Genomic DNA, 20112 nt, shown 5'->3' on the forward strand with positions numbered 1-20112 from the left:
CAATACATAGTAAAGCCCGCTCTATCGAGATTTTTTTCCCTGATTAATGTTGTACCATCCAGAGGTTACCTCCAAACAATGACTAGAGAAGAAAAGACAGAATGAATGTAAGTTTTGAACCATATAAGTGGGCAAATGTGTTGACAGAGGTGCAAGGACCCTCAAGAAACATTCAAAGCATACTGCATGTCTCCAGTAAAGATCAGGAAAGAAGCATACAAGGGACAGCAAATTCAATGCCACTTTGCTGCCCTGTGTCTTTTTCTCTCCACAGGTTGCATGAAGCATTACTTCTGCAGTTGAATGCTACAGATGAACTCATGCTGAAGCGTGCATAATAGGAAGACCACTTTATGGCTATAATTAAGTAAGACAAGGAAACAGAGGCTATGAAAAGAAGATGGGTATATGGCAGAACTGCAGTGTAAGGATTTAATTCATATCAGCAACAGAAAAAAACAAAAAAAACAGCACTAATGGATTAGTTACATGAGAGTTTGGTGAACAAAAAAAATACAGAACCTCTTGCATGGGAGACTGTCACTTCTGCTTTCCTGAAGCTAAGAAATTTTAGGAATTTCTTGCTTCTCACCCCACTGGAAAAGTACATCTCCTGGAAAGGGATGATTTTGAAGCCCTCAAATCTTTGTGCAATCACAAAGAAGACTCTATAGAGGGCTACTCAATCTCTTTCCTGTTATATTTTTAATTTACACATTTCCCTGAGTTCTCTTTTATAAGATGCTTATATTGGAGGTATTCAATATTGGAGACAGTCTTGTACACCATAAGAAGAACCCATAGGTTCAGATGACGAGGATGTCTCCAGTTGTATGTGTGCACACAGTGATGGCTGCAGCCTCACTCACACAGTAAAATCTAAGTTAGCCAAGGACCATTTGATGAGAAATGTAGCAGTACATATTATTTTTTTCTATTACAAGTGATTGAGGATATTTACTGTGGCCATACAATTTTTATATCAGATTGAAGAACAATATTTTTGTCTCACAAGAAGTTATAGTATTTGGTATTTTTCCCAAGTCACAATGAAATGCAAAAATAATGTAATTTCTCCCCCTACAAACATTTAAAAAGTCAGTTTTAAGAAGCAAAAATTGTAATTTCTATGTTGTGAAATGAGTGATTGGGAAGTTTCTGAAACAAAATGTTCAGTGCCAGGGGCAGGAGTGTTGTGGTGGCATCACTCCTTGATGCCATCTAAAAGGCCGTGTCTGGGAGATGATGTTCTTGGTCTACTCGTCTCTGCCTAACCCAGGGATCCTTTCCCCCAGCCATGCTTAGAGCCCCGCCAGTCATGACAATCTCACCCTCAAGATGCTTAACATCAGTGCAAAATTGCATCCCAAACACAAAATGTATGCCAGACACATTTTTCTTTGTGCAACAATTTGCCAAAAGGTCAATTTTCACTAAGAATCTTTTCAAATTTAATGAACTTCCTTTTCCAACAGGAAAATACTTTATTTGACACTTCTGTGATCAAACCAAGCTGTTTATTGTAGCTTGCTTTTTGAATCCTTTGAGTGGGACTATCAAGGCAGAATGCCTGGTATGAACACTATTATCAAGCTAGTGACTCAGTGTGATGTCTAGCTAAAGAATGCCTTTGAAAATCTTTTCAGATTAATCTTTCTTCAAAACAGCAGATTTTTAAAGTACTGTTTACAAGCAGCCCTGTGTACTGTACTTTTCACAATAATGTTTGTTTCAAAAATTATTTTAAACCTGGGCTTGAAGAAGCACATCAGGTGCTTCTTCACACTTTTCCATAACCCCTCTAGTTAGGTAGAAACCTCCTCAGGAACCTTGGCAAGATCTGCTCTGATGGATGGAACTTCCAAGCTATGGGGTCATCAGTGTAACACAATAATAACAGTAAGCTAATTAAAAAAAAACAACAACTGAAGTCATCAATCAAATACAGATCAGTTGCTTATTGTAAACCAAATTCAGACCCTCCATAGGTGAAATTAATTCTAATTTCACCAGTGTAACCAATCCCATGGAAGCCAGTGTATTAAAGCCAAATAACATAGATAGTGCTGTGTTGTAAAGATCTTTTACATCTTTCTTTGAAATATCTGACATAGGTCATTTTTCCAGACAAGACGCCAGAGCTATTAGACCACCAGTCTGTCCTGAGATAGTAAATCCTGGATTTTTAAGATAGATAGGGTGTAATTAAAACTAGAATTTGGCCAGTGGGGCTAGATCTGAACCCACTTAAATCACATTGCTTTCACTGCTGTACTGGTGTAAATGGTATTTTTATGTATGTGTCCAGAAGAGAACTCAGCTGCAATATTTCATTTCTACTGCTGAAATATTAGCATTAAAAAAGCAGTATTTTACAAAAGCCATATAAATATAGTGCCTATAATACAATCAATTTTTGCTGGAATTATTTTATACCAAAGCTTCATGTTTGAAATGATCTCTCTTCCTTTGTGGAATGGCTTAAAACTTAAAAATGTTATTTGAAGTAAGACACAACAATACATTAACCAGTAAAAATCAAAGTACTCCTTTTTTTCCCCAAGTCCAGAAGAATTAATTTTGTTGCCACTAAGAAGTGCAGACACCCAACTTTTGAACAGGAACTGACCTAATATTTCTGAAAGCCCTGCATGCAATTAGCTTCTTGTAAGAACCATCTTTCAAGTAGTCTTTTTCTGCCTCTGAACTCCGAAAGCTGCTCATCAGATCCAGTAAAATTAGAATATTAAGAGAGTACCATTTGTCACGCTCGACAGATTTGTTAGAAGCACACTCATCCAGTGAACCAACACTGCTGAAGTTTCTGTTAAAGCAGAATGCTCTTTGCAGTTATCTTAAAGATACTGTAACACTCTTCCTGATGAGTTCATTCCTACAACATTCTTCCCCACCGGTGTTTTCTCCAGCAGTGGGTTGGAAGCAGGGCTGCCCTAGGAAGTGGTGTTGAGATGGAAGAAGGTGTCCCTGCACAAGCAGCTGTCCTTGGCTACAGTACGGTGCCAGGGCTTCCAGGGGTTACACTGCTCTCCTTAGAGCCTTGCACACAGAGCATCATTACTGGTGGGTCTCCAAAGTAAAGAGCACTGCCATTCCCCACAGGGCTTGTGACCCATGGCTCAGAAACAGTTCACACAAGGAAGATGGATGCATCTGGGGATGTGTCATGATGTAGCATGAGAGTAGAAACCAGGGGCTTGAATCCAGTGTTAGCTTCCCTTGCCTTTGCTCCCTGGTGGCTCACGTGGTTTTCTGGGCCCGCTCTATCATTGCTCTGCCTTGTGTTTTAATTGTGCTGGTCAGAACATGTTCAAAATCTTGACCTATTCATTCCTAAATGTGAATGCTCTGACAGCTCTTTTGTCTGAACATTTTCAAAGGGCTTTGGTTTCTTTCTGAAACGTAATGATTTTGAAATCTAAGGTTTGGCAGAACAGAACTATCACCTACCAGTTCTACACGTTTGCACAGCACAGGGGGCTGCATCACATCTAGCACCTGCAGGCACCTTAAAATACAAATGATAGCTATTAATAACAGTTTTATTAATAAAAGTTTTATTTCTGCCCGGTCTCACAAACTAAAACTGCATAGTTTCTCAAGCATCCAGATTCACTGTATAGCCAAAAGCAACCTGAATCCCTGTTGGCTCAGAATCTCTTGAGAACAGACTCATTTCTGTCCTTACCTAGATAAATGTCGCAATCAGAAGTGAATTGACTTTTGCTAACAGAGTGTCTGGAAGTGGCAGAAGTTGTCCTAAGGCCGGGCCCTTTTCCTACTCCATCCCAGTTTTCTTTTTCAACCTCAATTGCCTTTGCTTGAAGCTCTCATTTATTGGCACTGGTATCATACAAGTTTCAGATGGGGCAGAACCATTCCCTCCTCTTCATTTCTTTACTCATTTAATACACTATTTTTGTGCTTCTTTTAGTTTCAGTGGTTTGTGAGGCAGGAATATTGAGATTATCTCATGGATGTTGATAATACCCCACACATGGCTTGGTGCAAGAGTATAAAACATTGGGTCTCCCTCTTCCCCCTCTCTTTCTTTTCTACATCCTATAAACATTACTGGAAAAGATTGCTCTGCAAAGTCATAAATAAAGTATACTTGTCAGAAGCTACAGTCTTAAAATATTCTAACAGTTTGTTTGTGTTCTTTCCATAAATTGTTTATTGGTCAATATGGCTAGAACTTTCTAATGTATCCTCCTCTGCAGTTTTCTGATATTGCTGTGTTCTAAATACTTTCATCTAGTACTGAGCTTTCAAGAAAAACAGTTTCTGCCTTTTTTCATTGATGACAGAGAGATTTTTTCAGTGCTGAACATGTAGATTATGCAGCATTACATTACTCTATTTCTTATCCTTACAGAGATTGCTACCAACCTGCTAAAGGAGAACGGTATGGTTATTTCTAAACTTATGATTGGCAGTGGAATTATGCAGCAGGAGGAAGCTTTTCAAGTGGTCTCTGTATATGCAGTAAAGCAAATCAGTAAAGAAAAATCGCTGTATAAAATATCACTCTAATTTGTATTCTACTTCACTACGTCATGTAAATGTTCTTCAAGTAACAGTCTGACATTGCAAAATGGTACCCTGATGAGTAAATTACCATAGAAAGAAGTTCATCAAAGCAATGATTTCAGACATGTGTCTGAATAGCCTGTGAGCATACAGAACCAAAGCCATCTCTTCAGGCAGAAATGACACCAATCATTGACATATGAGAAAATAGACTTTCTTCTAACTCTCCTCGAGCCCTGCAATGCAGGGGGTCTTCCTAGAAAATAATTATCCTGCATGGGATGGTATTTTATATCAGAAATTAAGTGGTTTGTTCCCTTTTTTGTGGTGCCTAAAAAGACAGACCAATGGACCTAAGGAAATTATAAATACACATACAGCTGATAGGCTGGATATTTACAACCAGCAAGTCAAATATATTATGACATTTGATAATTGCTTCTTTAGTAAATAACGTGGTAAGCTCTTAGAGGGAGGAAGAAGGTAATTTATCTTAGAATAAAAACTCTTTGAGGACAATTTGGTGGGTAACTGTAGCTACTTTGGGAATTTTGATGCTCAGTGATCATTAAAAGTAATGGGAATATAGTGTTCAGACCTATATTAGCTTCAAAAATATTCATCATATACTCCTGTGGAAATCATATTTTGCCCACTGTGCAGATATTAGCACTGATGCAGTTATATCTCAGCAAAGAAAGAGAGCAATAGGATAAAAAATATTTCACATGGTTATCTAGAACCATTTCACTATGCTTTATTAAACTGACACACGAAAAAGAAAGCGAGTGGCACACCCTGTAAGTTACTTTTGATGCAACTATTGAAGTTCCAGCAAAGCAAGGGCCTCGTAATTAAAGGAATAAAACTAGAAACACATTTTTATCAAAATGCATTTTTCAAGGCTGGGAATACATGTTAAAAAATAAATACCTATCTGCCACACATCACTGTGCATGGTTATTCTGCATAAACACCTCTACAACCCAGTAAGAGATTGCAGAGGTGATACAGTGGAGCTCCTCTCCAGTGAAGAGTGAATTCTTTGGGAGAACCCAGACATGGGAAGCAAGCAAGTGTCATGGAGATATGGATTTTTTAATAGGAAGTTAATAGTTTTGCAGGGTATTGCTGCTGAGAACCATGGTTCATTCATTATCTCGCTAATAGGCAAATGTTTAGTAGTTATCATGACATAAATGAATTTTAATGGAAGGTCCTTGAACTGTCACAGAGCAGCATGACAGAACGCAAGATGGCACTCAAAGAGCAATTTTGGGCAGATTGGCAAGAAAACAGATAGAAAGAGACTGTCAGCTGAGTTGGTGGCTGAGTGGGTTTGTTGGGATCTTTTGATCATCAGCTCCTCTACCAATCTGAGCCTTACATCTTTCATGTTGAGACGTACCATGTACATACATGAGTCATTACCAATAGCGTACCTCAATCATTGCATATGTAAGAGAATGCAGTTCCACCGTGCCCACAGCAGTGCCCTTGAACACACCCTAATGAGAATTAACCCTTCAAAAGTCTAGAACACCAGGAAGAGCATAGCCATGAGTCAGTACAGAATTTCTATACAGTTGTTACATTTTTGATGTATACAACCCTAATATCTACAACACTTTGGCAACAGATGCCTTTCTCTTGGTTTACTGATGAACTACCTGAAATTCCACACACAAAACAAGGAACCTGATTTTCTTACAAAACCCCTCCAATATCAAGTACTCACCCCAGAGGCTTCTTGTGGGATCTAGGTGCTGTTCAGCCAGTATTTACTACCACAAACTGCTCTGCTTTCTGCCATGTTTGTCCACAAACCTACAAGTCATTTGTCTTCCTTTTGTATTACTTCATCTCCAAGTCACTGCCAAATTCCATACTTGTCACTGATCCAGTCTGTCCCTTACTGTCTGTTATTTTATTAAGACATTTGTAATTTCTTTCTCTCTGCCTCACTATTCAAATCTGCTTTCTTGCTCTCCTGCAGTTTCTTCCTCTGTTCAGTCTCTGCAAGGTTTTGTTGCTATTATCATCATTTTTTCGCAACGTGCTCTCTGTACTCTTAAAGGCTGCTTTGACAGATCCTCTCTTGTCATCTGCTTGAAGGCTGATTTCAGCTTTTTCCTACAGCACTGCGCCTAGGCGCCTCCTCTGCTACAACTCCCTGGCATTCAGCATGTTCTACAAGGGCAATTTTCTGCTCCTTCTGGTTCTTCCTCCCAAGGAGGGCTGATAGGATGTAAGGCGTGCAGGTCTACGGGCCACAGGCACTGGTCTGAGTCATTACTTCACTGATGCCTTTCCAAGGGTCTGATTGCTCTTCCTGTTGTCACTATCAAGGATGCTTTCTATTCACTTGACAAAATCTCCCCTGGGCGCTCAAGGGGTGTCCTCAAAGAGGGTGCTTGGGAGCAGGCTTCCTATCAGAATAAATTTAACAGCTTGTATTCATTTTCCCTTGCCTTAGAGAGATGCCCATGAAGATCTGGCACTCTTAATTGCTTGCATGGAGCCTGCCCATCTCTATATTACTTTCTGAAGAAGACACAGGAGTACAGCAAGTCCATATGGAAAACACGAACCAAACAGATAAGTGCAATGGATCCTCTCAAGAGATATGGTAGCGATAGACACATCTAGCCATGAAAAAAACCTCAAACGGACATAAACCACTGATCTATACTCTTCCCCAAATCTCCTTCCTTGGAAGGCATTCCTCTGCCCTAAGTAGTTCCGTACACCCTTGAGTAGGCGTGCTGATTTCTCTTGTACTTCTCTGTTACTTAAACACATATTTTCCCTGTGAAGCAAGAACTTCAGCTCAAGCAATAAGTAATATGTACTAGAATGGTTAATGACCTCTAGATAACGTTTGGACTGGAGGACAAAAGTTCCGATTTTCAGCTGGGAAACACTTCTACACTGTTTAGGAAATGCTATTTTTCCAGAAGTTGGTCTTCTAATTCTCACTATGGAACTTCACCTGTTAAATCACCTCTCTCCTTTTCAAGAGTATCTTAAAATTAAAGAACAGACTAATTTCAGCAATGGACTAAGCATACAGCAGACATTCCATTTATAATAACCTCGTGAGGTACCCATAGTCTTCTTAAGAGGTTTGCCAAGTAGCGATCTGCTATCACTATTTTAATTTATGCTACATCATGATGGCAATCCTAAATTAAATTCATACAAGCAAGAAAATTTATAGTTAAGCCTTTCCCTCAATCCTTAACTCACTTTTCTGTAACTAAGTTACATATTGCAAGGGCTCTTAACTATGTGTCACAATACCTAGGCAAAAAGGTTAATTATGTAGACTCTTTTTTTTTTTCTTTTTACCTTTGATTTGCTTCTGTAGTAGCTTAAAGGAATCATGTAGAATAATTCATCCCCAGTGTGCTGTCGATTTGAAAACTGTCAGGACCTCTGGACTGTGCTGCTGGCTGCTGCACAGTTCAGCAGGGCAAACCCTACACGGTTTGATGCTGGGCTTGCTCCATCAGTTATTTATTGTTTATCAGTTATTTATTGAGAAGGTCAAAAGCATGAAGGACTTCTGTCCTTCTGAAAAAAAAAAGGTGCACTGTGGGCAGCTCTGGAGTGCCACAGTATAAGAAGGGCATAAAACTGTGAGAAAGGAGGGCTATGAAAATAGTGAACAGTGTGGAGGGCAAGGTGTATGAAAAGCAGCTGAGGTCCCGGGGTTGTTCAGCCCAGAGCAGAGGAGCTGAGGGGAGACCTGATGGTGGCTGCAGCTCCTCACAGGAGCGGAGGGGCAGCGCTGAGCTCTGCTCTGTGTGACAGCAACAGGGCCCAAGGGAACGGCACGTTTCTTAGTGTATGAACTATACTTGAGTTTTCAAAGTAAGACAAGCATTTTAAAAGACAGTACCTCCTATGACTGCATAAAATGCCCCTTTTGTGCACAAATTCTGTAGGTGACCGCCCAAGCTAGCACCTTCACAACAGTGATGGTCACTCAAGTCTGCAGATACTTTTCAAAGGGGAGTATCATTGTGACAGGCTTGGTAGTGTCAGAGCTGGTGAATTTTAAGCATTTAATTTTTAAATGAAATGCATGTAACTATGTTAAAAATTCCTCTGAAAAAGTAGGTCTTACACATGTACTGCAGCCAGTATTCACAGTTCTATCCTTTTTTAATTACCCTAGGCATGCTGATTAAAGAGCTACAAAGTAGGCTATTTAAAATTGGGTTTTACAGTGATTTAATGGGCACAAAAAGCATACAGAATTAGAAAACATTTACTTCTCTTCCCCTTCTTTTTATATTACCAAATATATTTAAATCAAACTTGTTTTAAAAACAAATATTCCCAGGGTGAGGACTTTCATATCAACTTCCAGTTTCAACCAAGTTGCTACGGCAGAATTAGAAACCTCTGGCAATTTTTTCCCAATGAAATGTAAATGATGACATATCGTTAACCAACAGCGTTACACCACTAGAAGACTATGAGTGTCTTGAACGCCTCAAACTTCCCTTTCCTTAAGCACAATGCTTTAGAGGCAGCAGTGTTTTAATAGTACAAAGTACTCCACTACCACCAGCCTGAATCTTTATTTAGGAGAACAAGCTCCACATTCTTTCACACTAATGCAGTATATGGGCATGTTCAGCTCCTCCATAAAACACTCATACACTATTCCTGTCTCAAACAGGGTACAGAACTGACATGACAGATTCATGTTCCCAGCTGTGACATAAGGGTTCTTTGACAATGCCACAGTGAAAGCCCTATTAAGAAAACATGTGCCGGACAGTGCATCTGATGCAGTTAAATGCTATAAAAGATTTTCCAGGTGTTAATGAGTTCCATGAGTAGAATGAAAATGAGATAGATCTGTGCACTTGGAAATTCTCAAGAAACAGGACTCTGACTCTCAGAGAGACACACAAACAGTGCTTTATAAGCATCACTGGCCAAACTCTGCACCTGACGCATGAGGTGATGAGCCACCCTGACTATTCACTGAGGGAACTGTTCACTGAGGATCATTTGCATAGGAAAAGACAGACTTTCATGCCTTCCTGCAGTTTACTACATCCTTTTCGTCTTGCTCAATTGCTGAAAAAGCACTAGTTATTTCCCTCCCTTTTATATTATTATTTTTTTCTTTCCTAAAGAGAAGGAAAACATTATGTCTGCAATTTCTTGTCTCATCCTTAGTTCTCTGAGGGATCCAGCTTGACCCAGTACAGATGAGAAACGGTAATTTAACCCACGTTTCAGTACTACTATTTACAGTTTAAAGGACAGAAATACTCTTCTGCATACTTTGAAACAGCACAGGTTGTAATATTTCACAGCAATATTGGGGCTTAAGATACATTCCCTGAAAATAAAAGAAAGCTAAAAAAAAAAAAAAAAAAGTATGAAAAAATATGCATGGACTGCCATGAAGATTTCAACTACTAATATTTCAGAAGATGTGCAGGCAGCATCTTGAGCATCAGGTGCCTAAACCAGGATTGTTTGTTTGTATCATCTGTTGACTTGATAAAAGATTGCTGCTGCTTCTTTTTTTTTTTTTCAGGATGTGTGACTTTCATGGTTACTGTCCCATGGGAGAAAAGTTTTGTTTATCTATAGATGACAGGTACAGTGTGGGAAGCCTGCAATGCAGATTTTTCCATGCTGTTGTGACCACAACCTCAGCCTTTATTCTGACACACAACTGAATCTACGAAAAGAGATCATTTTGTCTCTGTGCGAATTCCAGCCCAATTTTCCTTAGAGGGTGCACCCTGTAATTCTAGGGTCTATGGAGAGTCTCTTACCAGAACTTTGTTTCCCACAGTGACAAGCCAGTGCAATATTACCTTGCTTCTCCAATCTAATATCCCAAGTTCACTTCCCACTCTTCCCCTACCGAAGAGTTACTCACTTAAATATCCTTGAAGAACCAAATTTTCTTAAATGCTTAAGAAGACCAGGTGAGGAGAATGAGCAAGCAAATCTAATGGTACACTGACACAGATTCTTGAAATCAATGTGTTAAGGGTTAAAATTCCTCTGGCTTGCCAGGTGTTCTATGCAAATGCATTCATACAACGTACTATCTGACCATTTAACCATATGTCAAACAAACTCTGCTATGACAACCAGATGTAGACATTGCCATAGAATGAAATTATCATTTTATTAATTACCCTTTAATTAGTTGATACAGCAGAGAACATGCAGTAATTTAGTCATAATTGGCCTGACTGAGACTCAATACTTACAGGGATGGAATCTGTTTGTGAGACTACTTGTTATGAATAACAATTACGTCTGTGACAATGCAATTTTATTATGAAGATGTACTGTGCGTTTCAAACAACTTTTAGGTATAAGATAGTATTCAATGGCAAGTGTTTTTCCCCGAATATCAGTTTAAAATCCTCTGTGTATTTTGTTAAACATGTAACAATGCAAGAAAGACCTCTTCCCCAACTTACTGTGATGCCCAAAATATGTTTTCATCACATTTTATTAAAGAAAAGAGGAGCCATTTGGTAAATGTTGTATTTGGGAATGCAGGAAAAAAACACCTCAGACTTCTCTCAAAATCATGTTTCTGTACTACAGAGTGTTCTAAAATCTAACATCATCTTTGTGTAAGAATATCACTATGTGGACTTCAGAAACATTCTTTGTCAGAACATCACAAGCAGAAGCTTGAGCAGTCTCCTTTGTGTTCACTTGATCACTACACTTTCGGAACTGCTTTAACAAGAGCACAACACTCTATGGTGTCTCAGAGTGCAAACAAAGCTACCAATATCTCTCTCTAGACTGTACTGGCAAGCAAAATGCCTGGAAGACTCTTTCAATACACCTTGCAATTAAATCAGGAATATCTTCACAGACAGAATACCAGTGTCATTGTGGTTGGATAAAGCACATTCAACAGCTTAATAAAAATGCTTATGAAACATATTTCAACCTTGACATTTGCATATCCACTTGATTTTCTTTACCATCACTTTGGACAGAACTCTGGAGTTCACCTTTCTGTCCTGGCTGCCCTAAACTCTGTGACCGGAGAGCAAAGACTGCAGTGTTTTGTGTCCATTTTGTACCCTTGAACAGACAACATGCTTTGTATTTTCTCCACATTTATTTCCACAAAAATCTAGCAAAGTTCAGATTGAAACCTTCAACAAACTCATCTTCAACAAAATACGACAAATTGTTCTACTTCTGAGAGCTGAATGAAAGGTCTATTTCTGTTTGACAGTGCTTTCTGCATAGGCAGTGACAGAAAAAGATATTTAACTGAGCTTCTCTTGCCCAACCCCAGCACCTTTATTTATTTGCTTAGGATGGATGGGCAGGCTACATGGACGTCTCTGAGCAGACTGAATCTTTCATATAACTTCTCCAAAGTCCACGAAGTCATGCGAGGGATGACTGCGTTTCCTTTACAATCAGACTTTTTAAAGTCTCTTTCACTTTGCTCAAATGCCTCTGAACTTTGGAAGTTTTCTTTCTTTTAAACACAGCACTCTTCCTTCTTTTCTGTCAATTAACCCATTAGCATGCTTCTTTATGAACTACCACATATGGAAAAGCATTCTGCATAGGAAAGAAAACCTTTCTTGCCTGTGGTGCCGTCATTCAGTTCCATTCAGTTCCATCAGTGCATCCTATTCTAATGCATGTAAGCACATCTTGCTCGACAACTTACAGCCTCCCCCAGTACAAGCACACGCAGGTTGCGCTTTTCTACTGCGTCACAGGGAACAGCTCGCAGTGCAACAAGAGAGCATTTCCTTAGACTACCATGGAAGAGTCAGTGCTGCAAGGAGCTCGATTTGAAGGGAGGCACAATCACAGCGTTAAAAACTCAGAACGGTTTACCAATAAAACCTTGTGTGCCTGCTTGAAAAATGTCTTGGAGCAGCACAAAGGTTGGCACCATTAGCTTGCATCCCTGCTGAGCTGGCAATAAAGTGTACACATAAGTAAAATGCATTAATTGCTATCAGTCAATCAAGCTCAGACATTCATTCTCCTGGCATCTTCAGATTTCATTTCCATAAAATGGGATTTCTCTAAGTCTCATAATTTGATTTTGTCCAGCCCACAGCGATGTTGACACAGTGGCTGCAAAAGCACAATTACACCCCGACTGCATGAAGGTGTTCTCTATCTAAACAGACCAGCACCCACGTGCTCTCAGCCTCAAAAGAAAAACCTGCGGGAGAGGAAAAAGTGATAGATTTTCCTATCATTTTCCTATTGCTGTTTTTCCTCTCTTCCCCCTGTATTTTTCCTACTGTGCACTACTGATTGCTGCACTTTAAGATCAGAATGAACAATTAACCGCCTAATTATTCTAGTCACACCGAGCCACAATGAAATCTTTATTCAGTGTTTACAGCAATCTTTGGCAGAGACTGTCTTGCTGTTTTTAAACCAAGAAGAACTGCTCCCTTTGGCTCCCCTCAGCATCAGCTGCCTGGGATTCGGAGCTGGATGCCAATAATCAGCCTCCTTTTTCTCTTCCAGAGTGCCTATTTTTTTTTTTTTTTTAAGGGTGAAAAGACCTATTCTCATCAACTCCCCATATATTCTGCCTGATTTATGTCTCAGCCACTGGGGCTCTTCCTTCCGTATCTTTTACCATCAGCGCCCGCTCACACGCCCCGCTCCCCCCCGCGCCCGCTGCCTCTCCCGCAGCGCCCGCCGAGCCCGGAACCCCCCAGGGGGCTTCGCTGCTTCCTCGGGAGCCCCGGTAGGGGCAGCTCCCACCGCTCGCCGCGCACAACCTGCACCTTCTCCGCAGAAACCCCCGCGGTTCGTGATCCGAGAAAGTTGGAGGCGGCCACTCCGTGCCCACGCTCCGACTCCGAGTGTTCTCGCCGCGCCTCCCCGGGGCTACCCCTCCCCTCCCGCCGCACCTGCAGCCGGGAGCGTCCCGGGGCAGCTCCGAAGCGAGGCGCGGTGGGATTGCCCCGAACCCAGCCCTGGGTAAGAGGCTGGGAGAGGAGGAGTGCTGGAAAGAAGGAGGGAGGGTAAAATAAACAGGGGCAATGAAAAACAGGGAAAGAAAAAGGGAAAAGAGAGAGAGGAAAGAGAGAAAAAGGAAAAAAGAGAAAAGGGGGAAAGAGAGAGAAAAAGGGGAAAGAGAGAGAAAAGGGAAAGAGGGAAAAAAAAAAAGGAAAAAAAAAAAAAGAGGAAAAAAAAAAAAAAAAAAAAGAGGGGGGAAAAGAAACAGATAAGATAAAGATGGGGAAACGGTGAGCCAGAAGGAAAGACGGCAGAAAGCAGTCCCGCTGAGGACAGGACGCGTTACCTCGCTACGCGCAGAAGCTCCGGGCTGCCTCCCCGGCGCTGGGGCTGCCCCTCTCGCCGGTTGCGACCTCACATCGCCGCCCCACGCCGCTCCGCTCCGCTCGTCGCAGGGCCCCGCCGGGCGCCTCCGCGCAACGCTGCCGTTCGCTCCCGCCTCCGGCTGCGCGGGGCGCAGCGCCGCCTGCCTTGCGCGGGGCGTGCGCGGGCTTTGCGCGGGGCTGGCGCTGCCCGCGGCTATCGCGGCGGGTGCGAGCGGGAGGCGATTGGTGCCGGGCGCCGCGCCCTCCTCCGTCGGCCCCCCCGGCCCACCCCCCGTGGAACCCCCTTGCTGACGCCGCGTCCCCGCGCACCCCCCTCCGCGAGGGTGTCCGCACCTCTGGGATGGCTGCGAGGGAACGGGATGCTGAGAGAGAGCAGAAGTAGTACTGAGTGTGTGTGGGGAAGAGGCGGTGAAGCTTTGCTTTATTTAACAAAAAGAGAGAGAGAAGAAAGCTGACTTTCCTTAGAAGGCTCAGTTTTAGTTAATAAACATCCCCAGACTAATGTCAGAGCTACTTTTATGAGGGTAAACAGTACAGTTTCCTGGAGGGTTTGTGTAATACTTCAGAAAAGCAACCAAATAATAAAAGGGTTTTACATCCACTTTTAAAGACCATCTCGGCATCCATATAAGCTGCTGGGCTGGTTGGAATATGCTGCCTGGAAAGCAGCACAGCACAGGGCAGCAAGACAGGGCACGGAGCATCCCTTCTGCCATCAACCTGCCTTATAGCCACCCGGCCACCCTCACCTTCCTGCAAGCAGAAGGGGAAGGGAGTAAACTCATGCCAACCTCAGTAATGTGGGGATGGAATCTCACCTACTTGGATAGCTGGGCTGTATTTCTGGCCCCTGCCAGCACAGAGCACAGAGCTGGAAGCACTCAAGCAGCCCCACTGAGCTCAGAGAAGAGCAGAGTCCCAACAGCCTGTGGCTGAGCCCAAGGTGGGCGGTGGGAAGCTCTAAATCTCATAATCGATCCTTTGGGACAGTGCCAGTCCCTCAGTAGTCAGATCTGGAGATGAAGATTCAGATGATACAATCGAGATTTGGGTTTTTTTTCCTCCATCCAGACCTGCACTAATGGTTATTTACAGAACTAAGGTCATGCTGGCTAGTTTTCTGGCCCCACATTTTTCATATTGACCACAACTTTGTCATTTCAGCATTATGAAAGAAAAAGGGCACACAAATCTCTCGAGAGAAGTTATCGGGAGCTTGGAGCCTGGCATGGTGCCCCAAACGGTGAATTACAGCGGTGACAAATGAGTGCTTTGATTTGTTGGGAAGCCATAAGATGTTATCCCAGCTTCCTTTGTCATGTGCTCATCTCTGGACTCAGTGTAAGAGCCCAGGGGGGTAGAACAGGCTCTTATGTCAGTTCCACTGGTCAGCACCAGAAGCTCAGGATATTTCTAGTAATGAGAAGCCAGATGTGCCCCTCAGTGCCACTTCTCCCTGACAGCAAGATGGGATGTGTGTTACATCATCTCAAAAAGTTATCAGCACACCATCACATTGGGACTCCGCTCCCAGGAGCAACACACAACCTGTTGCTGGAATGCAGCTGATTCTGAATGAGTGTGTACATCCAGGCTAGGATTTGATTCACAACATGTATCTTCTTGCAGCATATACAAACATCTCTATTTCTGTGCTTCAATGTAGTGTACTGCATATATTATAAAGTCATAGCATCAGTGAGGTTGGAAGAGACTGCTAAAATGACCCAGTCCAGCCATCAAATCCACCTGCTGCCCATGTCCCTCAGTGCCACATCCACACACCTCTTGAACACCTCCAGGGATGGTGACTCCACCAACTCCCTGGGCAGCCTGCTCTGATGTCTGATTTTAATTTAAAAGGCAAAACAGATGCCACTTCTCTGAGAAGTTTGCATCTCGGTTTAAGCGTAGTCTGTAAGCTTGCTCTTTTTCCCTCAGGTTGAACTGCGGCAGTAAGGACAAAAAATAGAATAAAATACATATGACAGCTTTAATGGAATGGAAGCTGCAGTGAAGGCTCTTTGATTACTGTATATGTCACAGCACCACAAAAATAAATACAGATAATGCCTATTATTTCAGGTTATAATTTAGGGTTAATATATAGTATGTAATCCAGCCCTTGTATATATGACAGAGAAAACCCATGAGAATTTTTGAATATACAGCGTGAGCACTGAAGAAAACAACACCCATTTAACTCATGAGCCCCTTGCTTTCACATATACAGCAGAATGGATTATCCAAACACTGTGTTTTACCAGAGCAGGTGTGGCTGGGTACTCTAATTTCTCCCCTGTGTGTTGTCTTCATTCACAGGGACACATCTCAGTGACAACAACTGTCTTTTCTGGGAGCTGTTGTGAGATGTACAGTAAAACAGAGGAGGAACTTACACTATCAGTGTTTGTCTCATGCTCCCCCCAGCATGGGGCTGAGTCATGCGAACTGCAGAGTGCTCTCACATGCCTATGAAATCAGAATTGAGAGTACATGGCAGAAATATGCCCATCATCTCACCTGTATCAACGTCATTTGTGTGATATCAACCACCAGGCTTTTCACAGAAAGTGAGCAAGTTTTCAAACATCCTCATGCAGAGTGCACAGAAGAGCTGGGTAAGAATCTACGTCACCTCCTTCCTCAAAAACAAAACATACATTTTCAATTTTAAATAAAATAAACCTGACTCTAGCTCTCATCAACCTTAAATGAATCACAAAAATCAGTTCTTGAATATAGGTTATTCTATTGAGCACAACTGTGGTTAAATATCCTTACATGAAAGAACTAAATCTTTTGTCTCCAATACTCGATGTTCTCTGTGCCACCATATTATACATAATGCTAAAGCCATGCAAAACAGAGTAAAAAATACTAAAGAATGCAGCATGCTGAGCAGTTTTAAAATTTAGAGGCTTTCGGAGAGATGAAAGGAACATTTTGCTATCACTGTTTGAACAAGAGAATTTTGTATGCTGCAAGCTATTTACACTGTTCCCCTACAAGGAAAACTTGAGAGCAGCAGCATTACGTATGGATATTGCTTACAGGTTCATATAGTTGTCTATCTTGCAGGACTGAGATGAAGAATGAGTTACAAGTTACCTAAATGACAGAGCTGAAGAAACGATAGAGGAGAAAGCTGAAAAAAACAGCTATTTTCAGCTTTGGTGTTGTCATTTCGTGTCATACAACAGCTTTTGTGTTGCTGCATAACTTACATCCCTGCCTGATTTTACCCCACTCTGTTCATGATTCTTCAGACAAAAGTTTTGCAGATGTGGGCTGTGTCATGGTACAACAGTACAGCTGGTATCACCAATGGGAACTACTCAGTCTTCAGCACTACTAGCACCAGATATTTGCACCAAGAAGGGTTGCAGGACTCAACAAGATGTAGCTGACTTTCTCAAATAGTCCTTTAACTGTTGGTTTGTTTTTGAGGTTAATCTTGAATGATTTTTTTTTTTTTTTTAAGCTGTGCGTTGAATGATGTCTTTTCAGATGCAACAAGTTTTGAGGAAGGCAGAAAGTGAATATTAAAAAAGAAGGATTTTATATGACAAGTGGAAAAATGAGGCCATCCCCCAAAAGCAAGAAGGCACCAAGTAATAAAACAACACTGCACACCACTGAAAAAGTGATGTACAGAGACAACACACCCGTAACAGCAGGAATGGTGAAAGCAATGTGCACATAAAAGCATACCGACTTTGTAAAATGTCACTATATCAGCAATAGGAACGGCTTTCAAGCTGTCATGTCCACAGATGAGAATACCAACTCTACTCACCAAGAAAGTGCCAGATGTCATGTGTGCTGCAATGGTAAAACTCCCGAGCTCCTCAGCCTCTCAAAGAGTTCACATGCACACAAAATCCAGCGGAGAGCTCAGCATGACCCTGACATGGCTGAAGCAAAGAAGGCACAAATGGATGCAAGCTCCACAATACTGACTGCTGAGGCCTTTGTATTATCTCCACTCTTCCTTTCCTCCAGGTAATTGGTGATTAGACCCCAGACATAGCTCAGTGCTAGGGCCTAAGTTTTCACCTCTTATAGGGGGCTCTCTGAGCTTACACTGTCAAACAGTTCCCTCAGAACTGTGTCTTTGCTCTGCCTCTTCCCTTAATTGGCGTTAGTCAGTCACTTAATGCAGTGGGTTGTCTTCACAAATAGTAGGACAAATCCCACAAGGCTTTCTTATCTTCTACCCTAATTAATGACAACCTGAGTCAAACTCATATCCAAACCTGGCCATTTGGCAGCACAGCTGTGTTTTGGGCTATCTTCTGCTCTTAAAAATTAAGCCTCTGCTTGCCTCTTACACCTCTTGTTAAATCTAATTTTCAGTTCATCATTTAAGTCCTGCTTTAGTCTATTGTCTCTTTGAAGGGAGGCAGTAGAATTCAGCATCATCTTTCTGAATGGCTGTCCTTAGGGAAGACACTGAATTGAATGCAGACTTTTATTTCTGCCTTTTACAAAGAGACCAGCACCACACTCTGCTCCATCCACATCTTCAGGAGAAGAGTTTGATTCCCCCATTTGTTTGGAGCCACTGAGGAAAACCCTGCCTTATCTCCCACTGATGTGCACTGGCTTTCCCTTCATGCTGAGGCTTTCAAACTCCAAGGTACCAGGAAATCCTAAGAGCAGGAGCCAACTTGAAAACTTGTCTGGACTTTACTGGTTTTGTTTGAGACCTGGTTTCATTTTGAGACAAAAGCATAAAAGTTCAGAGTCCTACTCGTACCAGACAGAGCATACCGTGAGGCTCATGCAGCTGAAGGTCACCAAAGCAAGCTGCCAAGCAATTGCCATGATACCTTGGCTTCATCCTCCCCTTCCTCTCCCTCACAGTACCACTTACTCTTTATTATCCAGCGTGTGGAATTTTAAATCCAAAATACACAGAGCTGTGTTCTTACTATAATATTTACTTTTAAAAGCTTTTCTGATGAGCAGCTTTTCTGCTCTTCCAGTCTTTTGGAAAAAACACTTATGAATATCTGTAGCTGAACTGGTTAGGTGCAAGGACAAAAATGTTTTCTGTGGTGTGTCTGCTACCATGTGTTGTGTATGGACTGTGGACAAATTGGAGGGAATATGCTGGCTGTACACAAGCAGTTGTCATATTGGTAGTTACATTCTTGCAGCAAAGGAAGTGTATCATCATTATAGAATCATAGAATGGACTGGATTGAAAAGATCATGATGATCATCTAGTTTTTATGTGCAGGGTCACCAACCACCAGACCAGGCTGCCCAGAGCCACATCCAGCCTGGCCTTGAATGCCTCCAGGGATGGGGCATCCACAACCTCCTTGGGCAACCTGGTCCAGTGCTTCACCACCCTCTGCGTGAAAAACTTCCTCCTAATATCTAACCTAAACCTCCCCTGTCTCAGTTTAAATCCATTCCCCCTTGTGCTATCATTATCCACCTTCGTAAACAGCCATTTCCCCTCCTGTTTGTATGCTCCTTTCAAATATTGGAAGAAAGTGTAGGTAATGAAGGATTGTCTTCTCCCCATGGATGATGACAGGCACTAATGTGAAGGGAGTAAGGTGAAGAAGGAAAAACACTTCGTATTTCTCAGTATGAATATTAAAAGGAACAGACTTCTATTGTCAAAAGTCAGTGATGTCTGTGCTTGGGCTGCTTTTCCTGATTGCACTGAATGTCACAATATAAAATGCAGCATAACTCTGATTGCCCAGCACTGTTCATGTTCTCTCTATGGGAACTGGGCAGTGATTTTTCTTTGAATACATCATTTACAGTTTGCTACAGTGATTTTACAAAGTCAATACATATCCTTAACACAAAGCAAAGAATGAAGGGCATTATGGAGACAGAGAAAGATACTACAGAAAAAGTTGAATTACATTTTACAAGCACATTAGAGGTTTCACTCATGGTAATAATTTTCAAAATACATGTAAACTGGTTTGTATTTAAAGAGATTTTGTGTACAGCCTACATGTCACTACTGACAAACTCACTGGCATTAAATTATCATATGCGTATTAATTGTGCAATGAAGATTTACTTACTGATTCAAATCACATGTATTTGCAAGGCAAGGTTTGTAGACACAGGTAACATTTCCTATTAGACCAACTGATTAGAATGAAAGGATGGATCAGCACACAAGTCCTTCCCAGAGCAAAAGCTGGCCTGTTTTTTTGTT

At 41.7% G+C, this 20112-nt stretch overlaps 1 protein-coding gene across 1 annotated transcript in view; it reads right to left on the reverse strand.

Annotated features, from left to right (window-relative positions):
- Window positions 1-13942, reverse strand: part of CDH20 (cadherin 20) — a 111780-nt gene extending 97838 nt beyond the window's left edge. Inside the window, exon 1 of the mRNA XM_042869127.1 lies at window positions 13871-13942. The gene's annotated coding sequence lies outside the window, so the exon portion shown is untranslated. The remainder of the gene's footprint in view (window positions 1-13870) is intronic.
- Between the last annotated feature and the right edge of the window lie 6170 nt (window positions 13943-20112).

The sequence above is a fragment of the Lagopus leucura genome, unplaced genomic scaffold, assembly GCF_019238085.1.
Source record: "Lagopus leucura isolate 7727_CA_CO unplaced genomic scaffold, USGS_WTPT01 Super-Scaffold_100002, whole genome shotgun sequence".
NCBI classification, from domain to species: Eukaryota; Metazoa; Chordata; class Aves; order Galliformes; family Phasianidae; genus Lagopus; species Lagopus leucura.